Source organism: Loxodonta africana, chromosome 2, assembly GCF_030014295.1.
Source record: "Loxodonta africana isolate mLoxAfr1 chromosome 2, mLoxAfr1.hap2, whole genome shotgun sequence".
Classification (NCBI taxonomy): domain Eukaryota; kingdom Metazoa; phylum Chordata; class Mammalia; order Proboscidea; family Elephantidae; genus Loxodonta; species Loxodonta africana.
In genome coordinates, this window is record NC_087343.1 from 106,435,270 (window position 1) to 106,457,915 (window position 22,646).

Here is a 22,646-nt window from a genome sequence, read left to right on the forward strand (position 1 = left end):
TGACATTAAATTTTCTGCCTTTCTATTTTGAAATAATTTTAAACTTATAGAAAATTAGCAAGAATATCACAAAGAACTTTTCTTTTTTTTTAATGTGAATTGTTTGATATGATGCTCCATTATTCCTAATACTTAATGTGTAATTCCAAGAACAAGGACATATTCCCGCCTAAACATTATCTAGTCATCAAAATCAGGAAATTAACATTTATCCATTACTTCCACCTAGTGATAGACCCCATTCTTGTTTTGCCAGCTGTCCCAATAATATGCTGTATAGCAAAATGACCCAGTTAAGGACCACATATTGCATTTAGTTATCATTTCTCTTTCATCTCCTTCAATCTTGAATCTCAGCCTTCCTTGATTTTCATGACCTTTACAGGGAGTTATCTGGCATACAGTTACTCAATTTCGGTATGTCGGATGTTTCCTTATGATTAGATTTAGATTATGTATATTTCACAGGCTCTATGCATCTGTCAGTTTGTCATATTGTGGTGGCTTGTGTGTTGCTGTGATGCTGGAAGCTATACCACTTGTATTTCAAAATTTTTTCACCCATAGAGGACAGGTTTCAGCTGAGCTTCCAGATTAAGACAGACTAGGAAGAAGGACCTGGTGGTCTACTTCTAAAAAAACTGGCAGGTAAAAACCTTATGAATTGCAGCAGAACATTGTCTGGTATAGTGCCAGAAGATGAGCCTCTCAGATTGGAAGGCAGTCAGAATATGACTGGGGAACAGGGGCCCCCTCAAAGTAGAGCTGACCTTAATGATGCAGATGGAGTAAACCTTTTGGGACCTTTATTTGCTGAGGTGGAATGATTCAAAATAAGAAGAAACAGCTGCAAATATCCACTAATAATAGGAACATGGAATGTATGAAGTATGAATCTAGGAAAATTGGAAGTTGTAAAAAATGGAATGAACCACATAAAGATCAATATCCAAGGTGTTAGTGAGCTGAAATGGCCTGGTATTGGCATTTTGAATAAAAAAATCACATGGTCTACTATGCTAGGTATCTTAGTTATCTAGTGCTGCTGTAACAGAAATACCACAAGTGGATGGCTTTAACAAAGAGAAATTTATTTTCTCACAGTATAGTAGGCTAGAAGTCCAAATTCAGAGCATCAGCTCAAGGGGAAGGCTTTCTCCCACTGTTGGCTCTGGAGGAGGGTCCTTCTCATCAATCTTCCCCTGGACTAGGAGCTTCTCCACACAGAAATCCCAAGTCCAAAGAATGTGCTCTGCTCCTGGCACTACTTTCTTGGTGGTATGAGGTCCCCCGTCTCTCTGCTCGTTTCTCTCTTTTATACCCCAAAAGACACTGGCTCAAGACAATATCCAAATCCATAGATTGAGTCCTGCCTCATCAACACAATTGCTGCCCATCCTCCCTTATTAACATCATAGAGGCGGTGTTTACAACACATAGGAAAGTCATATCAGATGGCAAAATGGTGGACCATCACACAATACTGGGAATCATCGTCCAGTCAAATTGATACACATTTTTTGGGGGACACAATTCAATCCGTGACATTCCAGCCTTTGGCCCCCCAAAAAATCACATTCTTGCAACATGCAAAATATATTCTCCCCATCATATCATAGCAAAATTCTTAACTCCAAGTCTAAAACCCAAAATCCAAAAATTTCTCTTCGTCTGTGAAATCTAGATTGCAAGTTATCTGCTTCCAAAGGTACAATGGCAAAACAGGCATAAGCTTAACATTTCCTTTACAGATGGGAGAAACTGAAGGGAAGGAAGGGATAACAGGCACCAAGCAAGTCAGCAGAACACATTATATTAGCCCTCGAGGCTTTGAAATAATCCTTTGTTCTCTGAGAAAAATTATATAATGGCCCTGCCCCCCAAACTCTAGGTATTGGCCACACTCTGGGTTCTGAGTAGAGTAGAGGCCGCTTGGCCCTGGGCTTCAGCTCTGCCTTCCAGGTCCAATGAGACATCAACTCTGCTATCTTGGCTTTAGGTGCACCATTCTCCTAGTCTGAGTGGTGACTCCACCCATAGAAACACCAGAGGCCATGGCTCCACCCTTTGAAGCCCCAGAGGTTGTGGCCATACCTTTTGAGACTAGGGCAGCTAGGCTTCCTGTGTTCTTTGTCTCTTCAGCTTCTGCTTCCTGCTTCCTTGGACCCTTGGGTCCTCCCATGTTATGCCTGCATCTGCCCTGCTGGGGCAATTAGGTCTGTAGCTCTGGTGTTAAGTGCCTGGAGGCACCCCACTCCACTAGGAAGCCTCCTGAGCACAGGCACTCTGCTCTCTCACTTTGTGGGTAGGCTCCAGTGCTGTCTGGCCCTGGTCTCCCGGTTCTGCTGCTGCTGGCTTGGTGCTGCTGCTGCTTCTCTGCTGCAGCTGATCCTTTGCTGCTGCTGGTCCTCTATCCATTAACAGTTTCAAAGTTGCTTCCACATTTTAGGTATCCGTTAGAGCAGCACCCCACTCTCTCAGTACCAAATTCTTTCTTAGGTGTCTAGTGCTGTTGTAACAGAAATACCACAAGTGGATGTCTTCAACAAAGACAAATTTGTTTCCTCACAGTAAAGCAGGCTAACAGTCCAAATTCAGGGTGTCAGCTCCAGGGAAGGCTTTCTCTCTCTATTGGCTCTGGAGGATGGTCCTTGTCATCAATTTTCACCTGGACTAGGAGCTTCTCCACACAGAAACTGCAGTTCCAAAAGATGTGCTTTGCTCCCGGCTCTGCTTTCTTGGTAGTGTGAGGTCCCCTTGTCTCTCTGCTCACTTGTGTCTTTTATATCCCGAAAGAAACTGGCTCAAGACAAAATCGAATCTCATAGATTGAGTCCTGCCTCATCAACACAACTGTTGCCCATCTCCCCTCTTTAATATCATAGAGGCAGTATTTATAATATGTAGGAAAATCACATCAGATGACAAAATGGCGGACAATCACACAATACTGGGAATCATGGCCCAGCCAAATAGATACAAATTTGGGGGAGACACAATTCAATCATGACGCTGGGAATGACAAATTGAAGAGGAATGGCATCACATTCACCATCAAAAAGAACATTTCAAGATCTTTCCTGAAGTACAACACTGTCAGTGATAAGGTAATATCCATACACCTCCAAGAAAGACCAATTAATATGACTTATTCAAATTTACCCACCAACAACTACTGCCAAAATGAAGAAATAAAATATTTTTACCAACTTCTGCAATCTGAAATTGATCAAACATGTAATCATGATGCATTGATAATTATCAGCAATTGGAATGTGAAAGTTGGAAACAAACAAGAAGGATTGGTAGTTGGAAAATACAGCTTTGGTGATGGAAATAATGCCAGAGATCACATGAGAGAATTTTGCAAGACCAATGACTTCTTCATTAAAAATACCTTTTTCAACAACATAAATGATGACTATACTAGTGGGTCTTGTCAGATGAAATACACAGGAATCAAATCAACTACATCTGTGCAAAGAGATGATGGAGAAGCTCAATATAATCATTCAGAACAAGGCCAGGCACTGGCTGTGGAACAGACCATTAATTGCTCCTGTGCAAATTCAAGTTAAAGCTGAAGAAAATTAGAAGCAGTCCATGAAAGACAAAATACGACTATGAGAATATCCCACCTGAATTTAGAGCCCATCCCAAGAATGGATTTGATGCACTGAACACTAATGTCTGAAGACCAGACAAGTTAAAATGACATCAAGGACATCATACATGAAGAAGCAAAAGGCAATTAAAAAGACAGGAAAGGAAGAAAAAAAAAAAAAAAAGGATGTGAGAAGGGGCTTTGAAACTTTCTGTTGAACATAGAGTGGCTAAAGAGAATGGAAAACATTGTGAAGTAAAAGAGCCGAACAGAAGATTTCGAAGGGCAGCTGGAGAAGACAAAGTAACGTATTATAATGAAATGTGCAAAAATCTGGAATTAGAAAACCAAAAAACAATCCGAAAGAAATGAAGAAAAAATTCAAGCCTTGAGTTGCAATTTTGAAGTATTCTGCAGGGAAAATATTGAACGATGCAGGAAATATCAAAAAAAGATGGAAGGAATATACAGAGACACTGTACCAAAAGAATTTGTTGACGTTCAACCATTTCTGGAGGTAGCATATGACCAAGAACTTGTGCGACTCTAAGAAGAAGTCCAAGCTGCACTGGAGGGAATGGTCAAAAACAAGACTCCAGGAATTAATGGAATACCAATTAAGATGTTTCAACAAATGGATGCAGCGCTGGAGGTGCTCACTCATCTATGTCCAGAATTTGGACGACAGCTACTTGGCCAACTGACTGTGCCCATTCCAAAGAAAGGTAATCGATCAGAGGGCAGAAATTATTGAACAATATCATTAATATCACATGCAAATAAGATTTTGCTGAAGATCACTCAAAAACGGTTGCAGGGGTACATTGACGGGGAACTGCCAGATGTTCAAACTGGATTCAGAAGAGGACGTGGAACAAGAGGTATCATTGCTTATGTCAGATGGATCTTGGCTGAAAGCAGAGAATGCCAGAAAGATGTTTACCTGTGTTTTATTGACTATGCAAAGGCATTTGACTGTGTAGACCATAACAAATTATGGATAACATTTTGAAAAATGGAAATTCCAGAACACTTAATTGTGCTCATAAGGAACCTGTACATAGACCAAGAGGCAGTCATTCAAACAGAACACAGTGATGCTGCATGGTTTAAAGCCAGGAAGGGTTTGTGTCAAGTTTGTATCCTTTACCCAAGGTTATTCAATCTGTGTGTTGAGAAAATAATCTGAGAAGGGAACTATGTGAAGAAGAATGTGGCATCAATATTGGAGGAAGATTCATTAACAATTTGCATTATGCAGATGACACACCATTGCTTGCTGAAAGCAAAGAGGACTTGAAGCACTTACTGATGAAGATCAAAGACCACAGCCTTCGTTATGGATTACACCTCACCATAAAGAAAACAAAAATCCTCACAACTGGACCAATAAGCAAAGTCAAGATAAACGGAGAAAAGATTGAAGTTGTCAAGGATTTCATTTTACTTGGATCCACAATCAACGCCCATGGAAGCAGCAGTCAAGAAATCAGACGATGTATTGCGTTGGGGAAATCTGCTGCAAAAGACCTCTTTAAAGTGTTGAAAAGCAAGGATGTTATTATGAGGACCACGGTGTGCCTGACCCAAGCCATGGCATTTTCAGTCACTTCATATGCGTGAAAGCTGGGCAATAAATAAGGAAGACTGAAGAAGAATTGATGTCTTCGGATTATGGTATTGGAAAGAATATTGAACATACCATGAATTGCCGGAAGAACAAATAAGTCTTTCTTGGAAGAAATACAGACAGAGTGCTCGTTGGAAGCGAGAATGGTGAGACTTCATCTCATGTACTGTGGGCATGCTATCAGGGGGGACCAGTCCTTGGAGAAGGATATCATCCTTGGTAAAGGAGAGGTCAGTGAAAAAAAGGAAGACACTTGACGAGATGGATTGATGTAGTGGCTGTAGCAATGGGCTAAAACAGCACTGATCATGAGGATGGTGCAGGGCTGGGCAGTGTTTTTCTGTTGTACATAGAGTAACTACGAATTGGAACTTGCTCGATGGCACCTAACAACAAAGAACAACAACAAACTCTGACAGGAAGACAAAATCAGAGTTAAGGGAAAATGTTTAACAATTATGTTCAAATACAAGCTGCTGAATGGAGTTTTATGCTCAAAGAGAGAAATATTCTACATTCTTGAGAAATCTGTTTCTCACTCTGGTGTGTATTTTCAGATTGTATTTTGGAGCCACAAAGTGGGTATACATTTTGAGTGTTGATTTATCACTAAGAGATTTGAGTTAGGAAAAAAAAAAAAAGTGTATGAAAAAGGAGCTGGGTGTCAGTTTCCAATGGGGGGAACATTGTCATGGAGGTACCGTAAGGCTAAGTCTGTCCATTTTTTGCTCTATAACAGATTCCACGGTGCCACTGTTGTCTTGTTCATGTTCAGAAAGCTCATTCAGAGGTATTCCAACATCCTCATAGGACAGGTTGTCTTCATGCCAAGTCTCATCAATCATATCTAAGATCCTTCCATCTCTCCGTACCTCACTGTCCATTCTACAGCAGCTCTGATCTTGTCAGATCAGCACCCGGACCACCACAGCACCCCATTATTATTTATTTTGAAACTCAAATTATTTCTGCCAGTTGAAGTTCCTTCAGCTCTTTCTGTGTCAGTTTGGCATGTCCTTTTCATTCACTGACTACTTCATTACTGTCTGGCACAAAAAGATCTTTCACACTCATCTTGTACTTTCCCAGTCCAGCTCCAGAATTAGACATTTATCCAAAGGTCCACTTTTATAAGCAGAAAATAATATTTAGAAACCAAGAACTGGATGCTAGGTGTGCTCATTGTTATTGGGGTGTCATTTTCCCAGAATCTTTCCATAGTCATACTTAAGGAAAATACTTGAGTTCTAACCGATACCTCCTGGAGCTCTGGTGGCTCAGTGATTAAGAGCTTGGCTGTTAACTAAAAGGTCAGCAGTTTGAATACACCAGTCACTCCTTGGAAACACTATGGGGCAGTTTTACTCTGTCCTATAGGGTCGCTGTGAGTCAAAATCAATTCGATGGCACCAGGTTAACCAATACGTCCCAAATTAACCCGACACCACAAGGTATCTGAGTAGATCAGAGTAATTACGACATTTTTATGCAAATAATGTGCACCTACTTTTGTTTGCCAACTGCTTCCTTCCCCCTCAAGGTTATTTTCAAAAGCACGCTATGCTAGTTTTTTTTAAAGCAACATGTAAAAAAAATTGACATAAAAATTAGCATAGTGCTCTTACAAAAATACCTTGCAGGAGGAGGGAGTAGTTGTCAAACAAATGTAGAAAGTGTTTATTATTTGTGTAAAAATACAGTGCACTCTACAGAAGTTGGAAGACCGCCTGGAATTTATTCCTCGATCTTGCTGCGTTGTTATAATACAGAATTTCGCTTATCAATTCAGCATACTCAAAATCTATTTTTAGCTTTGCTAGAAGGATAGTTCTTACTCATATAGTGGATATTGTAACACAACCTGCTTCCATGAAATGTTTTGACTGTATTAGTTTCCTATGGCTGCTGTAAAAAATTACCCGAAACTTAGTGATTTAAAACAATACAGATTTATTCGCTTACAGTTCTGGATGGCAGAAGTCTGAAATCAATTTCACTAGGACCAACTCAATGTGTAGGCAGGGCTGGTTCTTTCTGGAGGCTGTAGGGAGAATCCATTTTCTAGTTTCTAGAAAACCGAAAGACAAAAACCTGTATTACTTAATTTGTAGCCCCTTCCTCCATCTTCAAAGTACATCTCTGTAACTGGTCTTCTTTCTTTCTGACTCTGACTCCTCCTGCTTGCCTGTTCCCACCCTCCCACTTCCTTCTTATAAGGACACTTATGATTACATTGGGCTCATCTATACAATTCAGGATAATCTCCTCATCTGAAAATCCTTAATTTAATCACATCATCTACAAAGTTCCTTTTACCATGTAAGGTAACATGTTCACAGGTTCCTGAGATTAGGGTGTGGATATCTTTGGAGCCGTTATTCAGCCTACCACACCAACGGTCAGCTAAACTATTTCAATTTTCTAACCATTTGTGTAAAATAAATTCCACTTTGCATTGTATTAATCAGTACTATTCCATTTACAAGTGTTAGGAAAAAAAAAAAAAGCCTAAGCTCACAATTGAAAATTGTAGGGTTCTGCTCTGTAAGCTCTGTTGAATCCAAAGAGTCAAAGATATTTATAGTAATCTTTCTCTCCATCCTTCAATTCTGCTTTCCTTTGTGTTTATTTTCAGTTTGGCTCTCCTATTGGAAAGGTGACCACTAATAACTCACTAGTTGTTGCTGCTAGGTGCTGTCAAGTCAATTTCAACTCATAGGGACCCCCTGTGACAGAGTAAAACTGCCCCAGAGGGTTTTCTAGGCTGTAAATCTTTACAGAAGAAGATTGTCAAGTAGTTCTCTCTCTGAGCCATGTCAGTTCGAACCATCAACCTTTCAGTTAGCAGCCAAGCCTTTAACCATTCCACCACAAGGGCTCCTTGCTCATTAGTTGTTCCCAGATTATATCCTTCCATTTATTAACCCCAGGACATTGATATCCTAGGCATTAGTGAGCTGAAATGGACTGTTATTGGCCATTTTGAATTGGTTAATTATATAGTCTACTATGCTGGGAATGACAACTTGAAGAAGAATGGTGTTGCATTCACTGTCAAAAAGAACAGTTCAAAGTCTATCCTGAAGTACAATGCTGTCAGTGATAGGATAATATCCATATACTTACAGGGAAGACCAGTTAATATAACTGTTATTCAAATTTATGCACCAACCACTAAGGCCAAAGATGAAGAAATTGAAGATTTTTATCAGCTCCTGCAGTCTGAAATTGATTGAACATGCAATCCGGATGCATTGATAATTACTGGTGATTGGAATGCAAAAGTTGGAAACGAAGAAAGATTGGTAGTTGGACAATATGGCCTTGGTGATAGAAACGATGCTGGAGATCGAATGGTAGAATTTTGCAAGACCAGGGACTTCTTCATTGCAAATACCTTTTTTCACCAACATGCACTGAGACTATACACATGGACCGCACCAGATGGAATACACAGGAATCAAAACAACTACATCTGTGGAAAGAGATGATGAAAAAGCTCAATATCATCAGTCAGAACAAGGCCAGGGACTGACTGTGGAACAGACCATCAATTGCTCATACGCAAGTTCAAGTTGAAACTGAAGAAAATCAAAGAAAGTCCATGAGGCCCAAAGTATGACCTTGAGTATATCCCACCCAAATTTAGAGACCATCTGAAGAATAGATTTGATGCATTGAACACTAATGGCCGAAGACCAGACGAGTTGTGCAATGACATCAAGGACATTGTACATGAGGAAAGCAAGAGGTTGTTGAAAAGACAGGAAAGAAGGAAAAGACCAAGGTGGACATCAGAGAAGACTGAAACTTGCTCACGAACATCGAGCAGCTAAAGCAAAAGCAAGAAATAATGAAGTAAAAGAACTGAACAGAAGATTTCAAAGGGTGGCTTGAGAAGACAAAGTAAAGTATTATAATGACATGTGTAAACACCTGGAGATAAAAAACCAAAAGGAAAACGCACTTGGAGTTTCTCAAACTGAAAGAGCTGAAGAAAAATTCAAGCCTTGGGTTGCAATAGTGAAGGATTCTATGGGGAAAATATTAAACGATGCAGGAAGCTTCAAAAGAAGATCAAAGAAATACACAGAGTTATTATACCAAAAAGAATTAGTCAACATTCAAACATTTCAAGAGGTAGCGTATGATCAGAAACTGATGGTACTGAAGAAAGAAACCCAAGCTGCACTGAAGGCATTGGCGAAAAACAGGAATTGACGGATGCAGCGCTGGAAGTGCTCACTCATCTATGCCAAGAAATCTGGAAGACAGCTACCTGGCCAACTGACTGGAAGAGATCCATATTTATGCCTATTCCCAAGAAAGGTGGTCCAGTCAAATGCAGAAATTATTGAACAATATCATTAGTATCACATGCAAGCAAAATTTTGCTGAAGATCGTTCAAAATCGGCTGCAGCAGTGTATCGACAGGGAACTGCCAGAAATTCAGGCTGGGTTCAGAAGAAGATGTGGAACCAGGGATATCATTGCTGATGTCAGATGGATCCTGGCTGAAAGCAGAGAATACTAGAAGGATGTTTACCTGTGTTTTATTGGCTATGCAAAGGCCATTTGATCATAACAAATTATGGATAACATTTCCAAGAAAGGGAATTCCAGAACACTCAATAGTACTCATGAGGATCCTGTGCCTAGATCAAGAGGCAGTTGTTTGGGCAGAACAAGGGGATCCTGAGTGGTTTAAAGTTAGGAAAGGTGTGCATCAGGATTGTATCCTTTCACCATACCTATTCAATCCGTATGCTGAGCAAGTAATCTGAGAAACTGGACCATATGAAGAAAAGGGCATCAGGATTGGAGGAAGACTCATTAACAACCTGTGTTATGCAGATGACACAACCTTGCTTGCTGAAAGCGAAGAGGACTTGAAACACTTACTGATGAAGATTGAAGACCACAGCCTTCAGTATGGATTACACCTCAACATAAAGAAAACTAAAATCTTCACAACTGGACCAATAAGGAACATCAAGATAAATGGAGAAAAGACTGAAGTTGTCAAGGATTTCATTTTACTTGGACTCACAGGCAACACCTATGGAAGCAGCAGTCAAGAAATCAAAAGATGCACCACATTGGGCAAATCTGCTTCAAAGGACCTCTTTGAAGTAGTGAAAAGTAAAGATGTCACCTTGAAGACTAAGGTACGCCTGACCCAAGCCATGGTATTTTTAATTGCCTCATATGCATGTGAAAGCTGGAAAATGAATAAGGAAGACCTAAGAAGAATTGATGCCTTTGAATTGTGGTGTTGGTGAAGAATATTGAATATACCATGGACTACCAAAAGAACAAACGAATCTGTCTTGGAAGAAGTACAACCAGAATGCTCCTTAAAAGGATGGCGAGACTGTGTCTTACATACTTTGAATGTGTTGTCAGGAGGGATCAGGCCCTGGAAAAGGACATCATACTTGGTAAAGTACAGAGTTAGCAGAAAAGAGGAAGACCCTCAACAAAATGGATTGACACAGTAGCTGCAACAATGGGCTCAAGCATAACAATGATTGTGAGAATGGCACAGGACTGGGCGGTTTTTTGTTCTGTGGTGCGTTGTGTTGCTTTGAGTTGGAACTGACTCGAGGGCATCTAACAACAACAACAACAACAACATTTTAGTAGCCCCAGGACATATATTTTTTTTCCCTCAAAAGCATCAGTAAAATTTAGTGAGTATCATTAACCCAACTTTAAAAAATGTTTGCTGCTTTTATAGTTTATTTATTCATTTAAGGTTTTCCTCAACTTCCTCTTTCTCTCTATATTACCCATCTTTTTTCCTTCCTTCCTTTGATTTTTAATACTTTCTTAATTAAAAAAAAATTAGAAGTAATATATATATTTAATTTTTTTTTGTTGCTGTTGTTGAGAATGTATTTAGAATATACACAGCAAAACATACCAATTTAACAGTATGTCTATATATTTTTTAAGTTTCTCTTAATTTTTTTTAAACTTATTTCTGGAGATAAATATAATTTAGCAAGAAAATATGATCTGAAAGTTTATTGTGGCTTAGAGTGACTAATTTTATTTTTATTGAAATAATTTTTAATTTTTATAAAAGTGTATTTAAGTAAATTGTTTAAAAAGTCCATTTATTTTCATGTATTAATGAACCCTGAGGTGACAATAAAATGCATGGTTCTTAAAGCTATTTAGACATATAAAAATGATTTTTATATTAAAATCATATATAATTGTAATATTATGTTTATATTAAAGAGGTTAAAGCTTCATATGCTGTCAGCAGTCTCTGCGCTATTAATTTCCTTGATATTTATGGTGCTGCTTTCTTTTGTTTCTATAAGTAAAATATTTATGAAGTGTAAATAGATTTGAGCCACCTGCTGAGTTTTGAGGTATGGCATCTTCTAGATCTTTTTCAGAACATCTTAGTATCAAACGTCCTTTTTATTTTCAGAATAAACACCTCTGAAACTCAAGCAAAACCAAGTTTACTTTAAATAATAAAATACACATTTAAAAATATTTAGCTTTTTGTAAAGCAAGCTTTATTAATCTCTTCTAATATTCTTTTCTGTTTCAAAACTGGTATTGTGCTTTTGGTTGGAACCAGGCCTTATAAGTATTTTAATGGCTTTTTAATCAGGACTCCATTTACCCTCCTTTGCAGGAGATAAAAGGAGAAATGGACACACAGAAGGAGCTTAAGCAATGCCTTTAGATGGATTGATATTCACTTTGTGAAGTTCATGTCTATTATTTAACAATGGCTCTTTAATTGAAGAACCAAAATGAGAACTTGCCTTTTCAGGTTGTGGATATCCAACTGCTAACTGACAATGACTTGACAAAGTATATTCTACAGGTGCTATCAAATTTTGTAAAATAAAAATAATTCTTTTGGCTTAGTGTATAACCATTATATTGAAAAAGTGGGAAACAGTGTGCAATCATAGAGTAACTTTATTTTCATAAGTAATTTTATTTTCATGTCTAATTATCCTTTGAAATCTTTTCTGTTGGGACAATCCTCTTGCTTTGTAGATAAAATAAAGGCCAATTCCATGACTGTTCAGGTGAGTTTTAGGTCCTTCTAGTCCTTCAGACAGTCTCAGATCAGTATCTAAAATGTCTAGTTTCACTTAATAGTCAGAATTTTCAACTTTTCTAAAGCTCCAGATTCTCCCGTTCCCTAGGTTGGGCTCTTAGCTGCGGAAAGCGAGGCCTGGTTCGGTGCTGCTTTATTTCCACCCTCCCCCCGCCCCCCCGCCCAGAGTGCTCCCACTCCTTGTCCACTCGTGAGATGGCCTCTCGCTCCTCCAGGGTTGAAGAGCTGAAACAGGAGTAGGGAGGATAGGTGTACAGAAACTACTCGTCTGGTGCCTTCTTGTGCTGATTTCCTCTGGCCATGGAGGTACGTAAGACTAAATTCTACTGTCAGAGTGCTTTTGTGTGTGTGTTGGTTTTTTTTTTTTTTTTTTCTGGGAATACCACACCTTCCTTTCTTCCTTGCTGGAGATCTTGCACATTTCCTTGATGTAGGTGAGTACATTTTGTGACTGCACTGTCACTATATTCACAAGTTCTTAGTGAAGGACTGTTTGGAGCAGAGCGCAGACTAGATGCTTTTAATGGCATGGTCAACGGGCATTTCTGACTTACAGAATAAACAGGACAGGGATGAGCAGAACAGCACACATCATCGTCATCCTAGGTTCTCTGAGTTATGCTCCTGTCCACAGGGTTGCATCAGATGCAAGCATGACCCAGTTCACATCTTGGGAGTAGAACGCCTAAGTTTCTGTCTCCTGAGATTTAATACTAACAGGACAGTCATGTCCATGTGCCAAATAGCATGTGCAGAGAACAGGTAGGGGAAGGAGCAATAATAGGTGGTAATAAAAATGGAACGCCCCCTGCAGGCGATGAGCATCATTTATTGCCCCTGTTCTGAGTGGGCTAGATTTACTGGTACCAGAGAACAGCCCTTCCTCCTTTACCCCACTAAGATAGCTTAACTGAGTTCTGGGTTTCTCCAGAGGGCAATCATCTCCCCCTTAAAGCACATACTTTACTTTATGTCCACTAATAGCTATTATGTCCATTAGCAGCTAGGAAGACAGTGAGGGGACAATTACAATATAGCACACTTGTGCATCCAGGGCTGACTAACTGCTTATATGGATTTAGATCTGCACTCGCCACTTCAGTTATCTCTTGTGGGCCAGAAATCTTCTCAGGCGGGATGACATTCAGGCCAGGAGCACATCTAGTCCAGGCATCCTCGGCCTTGATAAGCCGTAGCAAATAAGACAATTTCTCTTGACTGTATCCCATACTGATAGGCTAGTCATGGTCAGAGGCCAGGCAGATTGATCAAGTGTGAGTCTAGTTTTAGACAACTGTGATCCCCAAACTCAGGCTTTCCGACTCATCCGTTGAAGCCCCTTTGCATAGGCTTCAGGTGGTGCTTGTATGTACACAGTGGTCCTCAGCAACTTCCCTATCCCCATTCTCTTCTAACCTTCACCTTCCTTTTTCTCCCCTCTTCAATCTCTCTTTTGGCTGGAGGTGACAGATGAGCTAAGGGGGTTGTGTAGCCTGGCACGAGCCTGGGTTGGGGGCAGTTTCTCAGGCATCTCCTTTGCCACTCCTGCTTTAATATGTGGGACTGGTTGCCACCTTTTCTCCAGGGGCCTAAACCAAATCTGAGATATAGAATCCTATTTTAAATCCTAACACAAGCAAAGAACCATCAAGTGGTTAAGGACACAAATTCATTACATTTTCCTAATCAAGGGCCAGTTATCTGATAGTTAAAATATGTTAGTGGGAATTTTAAAATGTGGTATTTTTTTTTTGCTAATTTTACCTCTGATTACTAAACTTTTGTTGCTCCAGCTCCTTCATTCATAATACTCCTACTTGTCTAGGGGTAAGATTGTGAAAAAAAAAAAAAAAATATTGTGAAGATTATAATAAAGTGCCTGGAAATGGACTGAGGAAATTTAGTAAATATCTAGCTTACATCCCATCATTTTTCTGCCAGGCAGTTACTGTACAAATGTTATTATCTGTATCTTGGAAGTAGAGAAGGATAAAATGAACACTATTTTGGAATAAAATTGTATTAAATTTGGAATTTGGTTTCTAGAGCACCTACTTTCCAAAGTTATATTATAGGAAAGGGGAAAAAACAGCTTCACCTTTCCTGAGTAAATATTTCCCAGATCAAGTAGCCTGCTCAAGTTTCAACGCATTTGCAAAATAAATGCTTGATAGAGTTCATTGTATTTAACAATTAGGCACAATTAGCACTGTAGTTTCATTCATAAATGATTTGTAAATAGCAACAGCTGGTTTATTAACATTATGCAAATTATATAAAATGCACAATTGTTACCAATATTTTGTTAATGGACCACTAAGATGCTGCGAAGAAATATTGTCGTGTTAGCAATTACTTGAGTAGAAGGGGCAAGTGATAAATATCATACACGTAACAAGTACTAATATACACTTGACTTCAAGGTCAAGGTAATAACTTTTTTTTTTTAAATAGTGCTTATTTTAATATGCTGTGAATTTGTTCATTTCTGGAATTTGCAATTTTGTGTCAAATGTGTAAATGTGCATACCTCTTAAGCCATTCTACCTACAGAACTTTATCCTTAAAAAATAGATAAGTGCAATGTGTGTGTATTATTGCATTTTTTTTTTAGTATAAAAAACCCAGAAATACCTAAATTTCCATTGGTAAGGATTGGTTAAAAGAATCAGGATAAATCTATACAATGTATTACTATATAGTTACTAATAATGGGTATATATTTATAGCTATTCATACTTAAATAACTTCTCAATAATTGGTAATTGAGAAAATGCAGCGAACACACTGATGTGGATAGTATTATCCAGTTTTTGTAAAAAAGAATATAAATATTTTTATATAGAACTAGAAAATTCTGGAAAGATATACATTAAATTCTTAGTAATGGTTTCCTCTGAGTAGTGGGAAATTTATATCCTTAACTGGGATTTAAGTCAGAGAGTCATAGCAGTTTAAAGAGACAAGCACTTGAGATTAATTATACTGATTCAACCTACTTTCTCCTTAAAACCTTCCCTAACCCTTCTGGCCTCCTGCCAGCCTTCCTTTCTTCTCTTAAAATATCAAGAAATGTTTATTTTCCCCAATACGCATTCACCCAAGTAAATGATTATATGCTCCTATGGGGGAAGGAGGGAAGCCATGAGAGTCGTCACCATATATGATGCAGGGTCCTTATTCCAAGGATCTGGCCATCTACTTGAATGTGTTCAAGACCTGAAAATTGGCTCATATCTGGAAGCTGAGCAATGGGTTTTAACATTTTATTAGGGTAGTCACCTCACCTTCAGTGTAGTGTCCTGTGCCTCTATTCTTGCTTTACTTATTTTTTAATTTTTTTAATTATAGATGTTAAGAAACACCTTGGTTGGCTGGCTGCCAATTTTGCTTCTGGGAACATCATACTCAAGTATCCATTTCCACAACCCTGTGCAGGTTCAGTGGCCTTTCCTGCCCTTCTGGCCTTGCTGGTTAATACTGTAATTGCAGCCTCCTGGCTTTTGGTAACTAAGCATCACACAATCTGGCCGTTACTTCCGGGTCCATCACCTCCAGAGATGTTAATGAGCCAGCTCTGTGACTGCCTGTCCTACCATCGTACCTGACCTGCTGAGGAGTGCTGCTACTGAACTTCTCAGTGACGTTGGTGTCCTCTCATGAGCACATTCCTGATTGCCTTGGTGAATGAACATAATCCTGTGGTAGTTTTTCTGGCCTCACATAATATATTAATCTACTTCTCCCAATCTCTCTATTCCTTTCTCTACTTTCTGTGAGGACAAATCAGCTATTTCCACTTTGCTGAGACCTGAGACTGACCATCATATTGTTTCAGGCCTCTAAGAGTCACTCCAGCAGTGAACTGACCATGCCTTAGAGATATTGCTAGAGTGTTAATTTCTGTGTCTCAAGAAAATGTTTCCAAATCAATTAATTTTTGCTGTTCTGCTTGGTTCAAAACCAAACCTCTTGCTGATGAGTCAGTTCTGACTCAGTGACTCTATAGGACAGAGTGGAGCTGCCCCAAAGGCTTTCCAAGGAGCGGCTGGTGGATCTGAATGCCGACCTTTTAGTTAGCAGCTGAGCTTTTAACCACTGAGCCACTAGGGCTCCTTTGCTTAATCAAATACCCTAAAAATGCAGTCCTAGAAATTCTCCCCTCTCTCCTGCTGGTACATGCTAGCTAATTCTTACAACTCTTTAGGTATATCATCTCTTTTCTCTCATCAGACCCAGCATGTTCCCAGTCAGGTTAATGCTGGGCTTTTTTTTTTTTTTTTTTTTTAACCCTAGTTGTCAGCCTAGCAGAGAGAATGGGGGTGGGGGTGGGGCTGCTCCTGAGGAGAGCATATAATGCCTGTGGGAGAGAGGCCTCTACAGCATCTTTGAGCAAAGCAGAAGTGATAGCTCTTGCTAGGGATGTGTGGGCCATTTGTGTATGTCCATAGGTTTCAGCAGGTTGCAGGATCAACACCCTCATGAGCATTCATTCAGATGTTCCCATCTCATGTTTAAGGGTATCAGGCTTACCCACCAGCAACCTGGCTCTTACATAACACACCTGCCTTGATTGAGCATTCAAACATCTCTGGGACTGTGTGGCTCTAACAATTAGGTCTTTAGATTACTGCTCAGCTGCGTCTGCCCTTTTTCTATATGAGATAAGGATGTCTTTGTAAGTTACTAGAGAAACCCTAGTGCTTTCAATTTAGAATTAACTGCTTGTTAACAGCCCTCAGTCTCATTATCTTTCTGTAGTGTGTCAAAACAACTCAGCAATAACGAGAATTATTCTCTCCATGTTTTTCAAATGCATGTCGGACAACACTACTTTCACTGGAACATTTTCACAGCTTGCTTTTGTTGAAATTTTAACAATCAAGCTGTCATCTTGTGTAAATGACGATCTGTGTCCTCCTAACCAGGATGCCACCCAGTTCACCTGCTGGGCAGTAGGTGGCCAGTACCAAATCTTGATCTTACTACCTATTTTCTTGGTCCACTCTTGGTACCACTAGAATAAGTCTAAGTTACCCAAGAAGCCCATTCCAAGACGGGGTTAAATATGAAAGAAATTAATTAATTAGAAGACATGCATTTAATAAAATGAGGAGGGATCTGAGAGAGGCTGGGAGAGCTAACAGACAAAAATGCACATGTGATCCTGAGTCAAGGAGAGAGGGAAGGTTGGCAGGAAGTTTGGACAAAGCATTTTCAATAGCAGTGCAGTTCTGAGGAAAGCTTAGCAAGGCCTTTGCAGAGTGTGAGTCAGATAGAGGAGTCTTGCATTTTCTAAGAATGAGCCTGCCTTAGTATTCCTGCTCTGCTTCGTCATTTGCCAGGAGCAGCCCCTGGGCAGCACGGCCTCCAAACAAGTGTGATGATGTTGTCAGAGTGCAGCAGCTGGGGTTCTCAGTCAGTTACACTCCCCGAAGTCAAAGTTCTGAGAGGCACATTTTCATGGCCACTAACATGCCAAATGCTGTTTATCAGAAGTGAGTTTTGGGCATATTTTCATTTCAAAAGCTACACAGGTGATTCTAATGTACATGTTTAATATAGAAACAATGGTAAAGAATGAGAAGAAAAGCAGGTGAAATCTGGAAGAAGCAAATTTTAGATGACATCAATACTTTGTTGTTGTTAGTTGGTGTTGAATTGGTCCTCAGCTCATGGTGACCCCGTGCACAACAGAATGAAACACTGCCTAGTCCTGGACCATTCCTGTAATCGGTTGTGGGTCAGGCTGTTGTGAGCATCAGTATTCTAGATGTGGGTAAATTCGAAGGAATCACGTGGAGAACAGGGAGAAGTGATCAGAAAAGTCAGAGTAAGACCAGAATAAAGTGGCATCCAGCTATTTGTCTTTGTCTTTATCACCACCGCTCCACTCTAAGCCATTGCCATCTTTTACTCGAACTATTACGATAGCCTCCTAAGTGGCCTATCCACATACATCTACTTTGCCGACCCCCAATGTTTTCTCCTGGGTGATCTTTTAAAAACAAATCAGATCATGTCCCTCATCTGTTTTTACCCTTTCTTCTCAGGATAAAATCTGAAGTTTTACCCATTTTTCTAGCCTTGTCTTCTGCTTCTCACTGTACTCCCATTACAGTGTCTTTAGTTCCTTGAACCATTTTCCTTGGAGACTTTAATTTTTTTTGTGGGGGGGGGTGTCCCAAGTAATTAATTACACTTTAAACAACTGTCTCAGTGCTTGTGTTGGCCACACTGTCCACTGGAGCTTTAGCGAATGTTGCATCCTGGGAAAGGGAAGGGGAAAAGCTAGCTTCTTCTTCTCTTTCTTCCTCCTGCTCCACATGAAGTAAGGGTAAGGTTACCATAGGATCAATAGCTTCATAAATACGCAGAAGAAAGACAAATCAACCACCTTGGAGACTTTATGTTAGCTGTTCTTTTTGTCTTGAAAACTTTCTGTCCCTCCATCCTACCTTTCCCCAACACAAACACTAAGGAAGGAAAGAATATCTAGAAGATCAGTTTTGTCAAAAGCATCTCAGAAGACCATTAATTCAGAACTGAGAAACTCCCGTTGAGATTATTGATAAGAATGTCACTGGTTAGTTTGGTGACAATGATTTCAATGGCATAGAAGAAGCAGAATGCAGAAATGAGTACATTGGGGGGATAAATAAGAGATCAGAAGGTAGAGAAAAGTATTATAGACTGTCTTTTAAGAACTCTAACTGAAAAGAGGAGTATGGAATAATGCTTATCTAAAGGGGACATAGGATCAGGAAAGGGCTTTTTTTTTTTCTTTTTTTTTTTTTTCAGATTTGAGAAACTTAGGGATAGTCACATATATACCAGAGGAAAAAAATTAGTAGAAATAGATATTAAAGACAAATAAGAAATTGATATCATAATTGTGAGGAGTGGGAAGGGATGGAACTCATCTCTGAAATAGATGGCGGGATTTAGAGATGACAGGAAGGCACTCACCCTCCTCATCACCATGTTTGCAAAAGACTAGCCCAGGATTTGAATCTTTCCATATTCCTTCCCTGTGAAGCATTGGAATAAGGAATCATGGCATTTGTGGGAAAGCAAAATATTTGGGCTACATAGAAGTGGTATGAACCTTGGGACGGTCTTTTAACCCTCTGAGAATGATATTCTCATCTGTATGAAGAAAATTTACTTCACATATCTTTTAGATTATTTTAATTCCCATATGAGATTACTTGTGCCAATGTCTTTTGAGACTTCGAAATAAAGTCTTTGGAGAACTATACAAAGGACAATATTATGACTATTATCTCTTTATACCTGGGTGTAAAAATCTTATTTGACTGTCTCAGATAATTGGTTACTAGGTAATCACCAGGTAATTACATTATCTTTCCCAACTCTCTCAATGAAGGTGTTTCTTCAATTCTAATGGGAAAAATGTAGTTAAGGGTGAATAATTTGTAGGCCTCTAAATCAAACAGTGAGTTAATAAGATGCATATGGTCTTGAGAAATTGGCCAAACTCAGTCTTTATGTACCTACTTTTCTCACTAATAGCCATTGAGAATGGGAGAGACGAGTGTACACGTTTTATATTCCACACCCTGGCACTGTAGTGCCCTACCCAGCATTTCTGCTGAAGATGCTGCTTTTGCTCATCTCCAAGATCCATGCTGAACATAGCTTCTTCTAGGAGTGCTGCACACTCGTTCTACAGGGCCAGCCTCGGCGTATAACAAACACAAGGTCTTCGGGATGGGAGGGAAAACCCTTCACTAAGTCATCCCATTGAAAAGGTCCCCTAATTTTTTTTTTCCCATGAGCACTCAGGAATCTGCAGAATGTCAGCCAAAGTTCTATACTTGCCTCTCACTCCCCTTACTGACAAACTTGAATTTCTCTAAGATTAGCTCCCTCCCTGAAAAGAATTTGAATGCTCTCTTGTTTTATTTTTAAATCAGATAGAAAAAAATCTGACTCAAAGCAAAGATCCTCTGTCCTTGCTTAGGCACATGCATAAAGTAGGCACTCATTAAATGCTCTCTGATGATGCTCATGAGCCCTGTTGAATTTGAAAAGTACAAATGTCCTGTTGGGAGGTACTTGGTTGCTTACAGAGCAACAGTACCAGGGTAAGAGTAACTTGGTCTAGTGTCTGGTCAGGGCCACAGCTCTTAGTTGTACAAGTTCTGCATTACACAACTCCAGGGAGCACTACTTACATTGATAGGCATTAGAGATGTGACTATAACCCATTTTTGATAGATGGTGGTACAGTGTCTTGAGGGAGAATATTTTTCTAATTTACTCAAAGTTACCTCTTTTGTTGGCAGGCTGCTTGGTTATTGACTAATTAGGCTCAGGGGACTCACTCAAATTGTTCAAACACTGAAGAGTCTGAAATATAAACCAGGCATTGAGAACAATAATTGTAAGTGGATGGAAATACCCCTGCTGGTAGGTTTGTGCACTCTGACCCTGACTGGAAAATGTATGCGGGAAATAAACCTTATGTAGAAGCTTGTCTGGTGATTGCATGTATTAGATATTTGTGTGTGTGTGTGTTTTTCTCATGAGCATCTTTTTCTTTGGAAATTGCCTTTTCTCTTTCCATGTGGCTTTGTAGGAACTGCCAATAACAATGTCTGTCTTAGTTTGGGTTCTCTAGAAGAGTGAAACATGTATATAAATATATACATAGAGGGAGATTTATCTCAAGGAAATGGCCCATGAAATTGTGGGAGCTGTCAAGTCACAAATCTATGGATCTTAGCTGCCTCACAGGGTTGCAGGGGCTGGCAAATACAAAATCTGCAGGTCAGGTGGTAGGCCAGAGACCCCAGCTGACTCATGGTGAATCCAAGATCTGCAGGTCAGGTGACAGGCTGGAGACTTATGCAGGCTTATGTCTCGAGAACCAAAGACCAGGACATGAGAAGAGTACAGGGTCAGGAGAGAGCTTGAGCTTTGCCAGAGCATCCATTTATACACTGGAGGTAGGCTATACTCGCAAGGAAACTCCCCTTTTCAACTGATTGGCTGCTCACATCAGATCACAAAATGGAAGGTGAGTACATTAGAGAAGAGCACCTGCCAAAACACTGATAATCATGGCCTAGCCAAGTTGATGCATGATATTAACTATCACAATGTCCCTCTGGTTTTGCTACCAAGATAGGCATGGGCCCTAGAATGGACCTATCATAGTAACTTCATCCCCCCATCTGTAGTGTTTTATTCAGCAATGAGCTTAGAAGGGCCCAATCTCTGCCAATAATAGCTTTCTTTTTCCTCTTGGGTTACCTTCTACCTCCTACCTCAGAGAGAAGTACAGAGACAAATGCACAGAGAAAAGTAGAGCTAGAGGATTGGAAATGAAAAGGTACAAGAGTAGGCGTGAGCAACAAAGAACAGATAGATAACAGTGTTTGATCCCTGAAGTGCCTGAGATCAGCTCCATCGATAAGTGTTCCAAACAAGTTTCTTTTTTCTACTTAAGTATCATTGAGTTGGATTCTTTTACTCATAACTGACATACTGGTGAGTAATAGAGTTTGGAATCAAGACAAGAGGTGTTATACGAGGGCGTCCAACAGCTGAGTCCATCAGACCTGCTGCTCTCCGTTCACATTGGGCTATACCTGCCCGGGTGATGAAAGGCTCAACCTCTGGAGCTAGCTGGGGATGAACCCATACATTCATCCTCCTTCACCTTCTATTTTCAAGTTTCTGGCCGAACATTTCCCTCTATCAGCGCATTTTTCTTCAAACAGAGTACAGTACAAATTATTAGATTACAGCTTTATTTAGTTGTGACCCCTGTCACATTCAAAGAATATTAGTATTTCAAAAGTTTCTTTAGGCACATATTTCTGAAATATTTGTTGAGATAGTTTCTTCTGTAGGTGCCACCTTTCCTTGACTTTAGTTTGCCATGGATTAAAAAACCACTCCATTTTCTTAGTAACAACTAAATTTTGAAAAACAAAGCATCAACGTCAAAAAAACCAAAAAATCAAAAAAACACTTAGAATCCCAAAAGTATGGTAGTAAATTTCATCCTTTAAATGTTTACTCTTCCAAATTTTATTCTCACTGATCCTTTTATTTCACTGTTTTGGTAACACCTAGCAGAATCACCTGTGATATCTTTAATTGAAATAATTCTTCTTAGAACCAAGTTTTTAATCTACTTTCAAAAAATCAACCAGTGGCAACCCTATGGATTGCAGGATACGGTCACCTTGTGCCTGGGCTTGCCATGAGTAGAAGTCAGGGATGACTCAACAGCAGTTAACAACATCAGTATAACCACTTGTTATTATTAAGGATT

General features: G+C 39.5%; 1 pseudogene; it reads right to left on the bottom strand.

Annotated features, from left to right (window-relative positions):
- Positions 1 to 5,775: 5,775 nt before the first annotated feature.
- LOC100654469 (anaphase-promoting complex subunit 13-like) lies at positions 5,776 to 6,285 on the bottom strand (annotated as a pseudogene).
- Between the last annotated feature and the right edge of the window lie 16,361 nt (positions 6,286 to 22,646).